The following is a 5,584-nucleotide window of genomic DNA, read 5'->3' on the forward strand; positions in this document are numbered from 1 at the left end:
TCTCCAACTGTTCTATACTCTAGTTGGAATCATCTCACCCCTCTCATTTCTCACCATTTTAATTCTTGTCTTCTTTGGAACCACCTGAATTGGACTCACCCAATAACTATCAGAAATGTGATATATGATCCCAGCTTGTAGAAGCTTTGTGACCTCTTTCTTCACAACCTCAAGGGTGAATAGATTGAGTCTCTTTTGTGGTTGCCTCACTGTTTAGCTCCATCTTCCAAGAGTATCCTATGCATTCATATGGATGGGTTAATACTAGGAATACCAGCTAAGGTCCAACCAATTGCCTTCTTGTGCTTCTTCAGCACTTGCAACAACTTCTCCTCTTGATCAACATCAAGGGAGGTGAAAAAAAATAATAGGAAGCTTCTCATCATCCTCTAAGTAAGCATACTTAAGGTTTTTAGGCAAAGGTTTAAGCTCCAATACAGGTGCCTGCAAAACAGACGATACCAAAGTAACAGACATAGATTCTGCAGCCTACACCTGAACAAGTAAATCAGTTTGCTATATGATGTCTGCAACAATTGGGTTAGTGCAATCTGATTCTACAACATTTGGATCAATATAAAAATGTAGAAACTCATCAAATGGCCTCACCAAAATAATAGGAACTATGTTACAGGAGGATCTCTCTTCCATATTGAGAATATAAAAATCAGCAGAAAAAATGAGTTCACCAACCCGAACCAAGACATCCTCTATTAAATCAGCAGGATATGAAGTACTCATGTTTACTAATTGAATCACTACCCCAGTGGGATGCATAGGTCCAAGTGAAAGTGATAGGAAAAAAAACATATGCATAACATTAATCAAAGCTTCTAGATCTAGCACGACATTCTCAAATTTGCTATTACCTATTATGCAAGGTGCAACAAATGTACCTAGGTCCTTACACTTTTCAAGAATGTGAGGAATAGGTTTACCTATTAGTGTAGAAACATTTCTACCCAAGCTGATCGTCTCATTACCTTTTAGTCTCCTCTTGTGAGTTCAAAACTCTTGTAGAAATTTTGCATATCTTGGAATTGCTTGATTACATCAGGTAAAGGTATGTTCACCTCTACCTTTCTAAATGTGTCCAAGATCTCCTTGCCTACCTCTTCCATCTTCATACTTTAAATGGCTATCGGAGGAAATGAAAGAGGGATGGAAGATGGTTGTGCAGCACTTGTGGGAGGTTCACTAGCATGAATTTCTTCACTAGTGCTCTCAGTCTATTATAAAATTGGTTGCTTCATTTTTGATGCAGCTAGATCAACTTCAATATGTTTGCCTGATCTTAGAGTGATGGCACTCACATTCTTCGGGTTTATCCACAGCATGGGAAGACAATTTATCAGAATTCTGAGAGTGCAATGTGCTTAATGAAGTAGCCATATGTCCCATATGGGTGGTTAAATTATGAATGGAAGACTCTTGTCTATGAATAGAAGCTCTGGTCTATTGCTGGAATTGCATATTCTACAATGTCATCTGCCTCACCAATTCTTCTAATGAAGGTTCACTAGGTGCAGGAGCAGGATTACTATTCACTTGTTGTTGCCTCTATTGTTGGATTGGAGGAGGCATATATGGTCTATTTTGTGCAGTATTATTGTTCTAAAATGGTGGCACTGGATGAGGTTGTGAAGGATCGGACCATCTAAGATTCAAATGCTTCCTCCAACAAGGATTGTATATGCTTGATGAAGGATCATAATTCTGTTGCTGTTGTTGAGGTCTGTTGTTGTAAATATTTGCAGCATAGGCCTCAGGATGGTCACCAGTTTTGGGCTCCAAAAGAGAAGGTCAAACATCAACATAATGGTGAGTTGTGGTGCAAATGCCACAAACTCGTGCTGCAAGTGGAGGTTTCTACTGATTCATGGCAAGTTGAATGACCAAGGTGGCAAGGGAATCAATTTTTTAATCAAGTTTATCTTGTCTTACTGAATCTGTGCCAACATCATGGACACCTCTTAGCACCATAACATCACTACTCCTTGCACTGAACTGTTGAGTGTTGGAAGACATCTTCTCAATCAAACCTCTAGCCTCTAAAGGGGTTATATCACCGAGTGCACCACCACTAGTAGCATCAATGATATTCCTCTCCATGTTGTTCAGACCCTCATAGAAATATTGCAGGTGGAGTTATTCAAAGATCTAATGGTGGGGGCAGCTTGCACAAAGCCTCTTAAATCTCTCCCGATATTCATATAAACCTTCTACATGTAGTTGTCTGATTCCAAAAATATATTTTCTGATTGTAGTGGTTCTAGAGGCATGAAATAATTTTTCAAGGAAGATTCTGTTCAGGTCATTCCAGCTAGTAATGGAACTAGAGGCTAAGTAATATAGCCAATATTTTGCAGGGCCCTCAAGTGAATGTGTGAATGCCTTCAAACATATGTGACCCTCTTGGACATCACGAGGTTTCATGGTGGAACATACAATGTGGAACTCCTTAAGATGCTTTTGAGGACATTCACCTGCAAGTCCATGAAACTTAGGCAATAAATGGATTAGTCCAGTTTTGAGCACATATGGCACATCCTCATTGAGATACTGGATACACAAGCTTTCGTATGTGAAATCAGGTGCAACCAGCTCCCTTAATGTCCTCTCACGTGGGATTGTAGGTGGTTCAGCCATATTTCCAGAATGCTCAGAATCAGAGTATGCAACATAATTAACAAAAACATCATAATGCACAGAAACAACATAATTAGTATCGCTATCAGCCATATTAATACTATGATGAAAAGACTCACCATCTAAATTTAAATTCCTAACTTGTCTAACCAACCTATGGAATGTTCTATCAATTTCAGGATTTATTGGATGCCAAGAGTCAGGATTTCCCCTAGTCATACACTAAATGCAATAATAAGAACCAGTAAGGGAAATACATGCTAAATTTCAGTGATCAACCAAAAATTTGCATCAATAAAATCCTAATACCATAGGAAACATCCACAAAAATTTTCAGTTCAAAACTCAAAGCCTAACTAATTTAATTAAATACAAAAAAATCAAAACAATTGGAAAATAAAACTTGTAAAATAAGAAAGAAATAGTAAAAAGACTCTTGTTGGATTTCAAGGTGGGTTCTACATATGCAGTGTGTAGAGAATGAATCCTTGGATTTTTCTACCCCAAATGCATATATAATATGTCCAAATTGTATTTAATGGTTCCAAAGTTATGCCAAAAATAGAAAATCAACAACAAAACTAATCATTACTTGTTTGTATCTCATAACCAGCAGGAAGGCGGCTGACTATGGTGCATCCTTCCAGCATTCAATATGTGATGAAAGAAGTGTGGAAACAAATTTTCATGCAAAAATTCCAACCACAACTATATTAACCAACATACAACCGAATCAATCAATAGGCAAATGGCTAAACAAGACATCAAACAACAAACAGTGAATAGAACATGCAATTTTTGAAATCCAAACATAATGGTTATTCTAAGACACACACTAAACTATACTAAAAACCTTTGATAAGAACCGATAATTCCCGGCAGCGGCGCCAAATTTGATCGAGGCCATACTCGATGCAAATAATATAACAATTAAGAAGTATAGTACTAGGAAGTGACTCGTAGGTCATTTCATAAAGATTATCTTTCAATCAAAGATTCAAACACCTTATACTCACACACACAAGGGAGGTTTTTGTTGTTGGATGGAATGAACATAAATCAATTTCAGAAACAGTAGAAAATAAACAATGTAATAAAATAGCTAAATCCTTTCGTTTGTTTGTTCATAACTCAATCATCGGTTTCAAAATATTAATTTCAGATTCCAAACATCATCTTCCTAATTTGCACAGTTGCACAACTTAAGCCTTTAACTAAGCGAAATCAGCATAAGCATGGAACATTAACAAATCCTCAAAAACTAAGCGTTTTTGAACTAGAGAGTAAATCAACTAAACGAAGATGTTTACTCACAAACCAGTTTCCAAACAATAGGATTAAACAAGCACATTAAAAAACAATATAGAGAAATCAATAGTAAAGAAACCGAAAATGCATTAATAAGAAAACCTCAAGAGTTGTGATAAATTACCAAAGGAATTTAGTCTACAAGTTTAGCCTTCCATGGAAATGGAAGCAAAACCGAAAGTAAGTGAAGAAGAAGTGAAAACAGAAAATGCAATGAAGAAACCTTAGCAGAGCAAAAAGAGGGAAAATGAAAATCTCAAGTGTTTCAAAGTAAGGGAAAAATAAAGTGTTTGTGTTTGGAGTGGGGAATCCGAATTTAACCCCTCCAAAACACATAAAACGAAAATGGGCTTAAAACATGGGCCCAAAACTAAAACCGAATTTACAAATAAAAACTCCTAAAATAAAAGTACAATCTTTACTTCAACGCATATCCTCCACTTCCATAATGCCCAAAATGCTATTTGTGCCAAATATGATATGAAAATGATAATAGATTTAATCAGCCCAAATAATCCCAAATTAACTCATTCTAGGAATATTAGTCCAATAAAGTCTAAAACACTAAACCATTCGAAACAAAGTCAATTGGTGTATAATATATAGCTCATTACACATCCCTTTCACTTTGCTTTATGGAATGCATTTCATGGTGAAGATTCAAAATTTTGAAATGATCTCATTTAGATAACCTTTCTTCGAGGTCCTCCTGTAATTCTTGTGCAGAATCAATATAGACAATACTTTGCCCTATTTGTTGACACAAAGATCTAGTAATCCATAACATTATCATGGTATTACACCTTTCCTATACTTCATATATTGGATCCGAGAGACTAGGCATACAAATGATGTCTGTAAGAATGAGATTGCATCTAGGGGGAGGGTGGGGTGAATTAGTTGACTTAAAATTATGGCCATTTTTTCTGCAAAATCAAGAGTTAAAGTGCAGCGGAAAATATATGCAGAAATTAACCAAATAAATAATCAAATGAAAGTGCGCATGTCAAGAGGAGCACTTTGGAAAGCTTTCCCATTATATGTTGTGGTTTTGATGAGGACAACTTGTGATTATAAGAGCTTGAAGATCATCAACAAATCAACGTGCTTAAGTCTCAAGATTGGTACTAGACTTAGACTAGTAATTAGTTTAGGTTGAGTCTAAGGCTTAGGTAAACTCAATACATGTCTCATATGCATAAAACTTTAAATCATTTTAGCTTTCAGATATGTCATTTATATTATGTTCATGCATCACATAAATACATGTAATATGTGCATCCTAGGCATAAACTTAGTGTTGAACATGTATAAATTAAGTGCATAACGTATTTGAGTTTTGCAATTTGAAAATACACTTGGAAATATGCAGTTAATCGATTAAGGCATGTTTTAATCGATTAACATAAGTTTTTGAAAAGTTGTTGAAACTGAAAACTTGGAAAAACATAATCAGTTACGTTTTTGAAACACGTTAATCGATTAACCAATGTCTCAATCGATTAACTTGGCTGCTGAAGTGATTCCTTATAAACTGCATTTTCAAAACTGAAGCCATAACTTGCATCTTGCATTTTTAAGAGAGTTAGAGCATATTTCGTGTTAATTGTTGCATCTATATGACATT

The sequence above is a fragment of the Lupinus angustifolius genome, chromosome LG11, assembly GCF_001865875.1.
Source record: "Lupinus angustifolius cultivar Tanjil chromosome LG11, LupAngTanjil_v1.0, whole genome shotgun sequence".
NCBI classification, from domain to species: domain Eukaryota; kingdom Viridiplantae; phylum Streptophyta; class Magnoliopsida; order Fabales; family Fabaceae; genus Lupinus; species Lupinus angustifolius.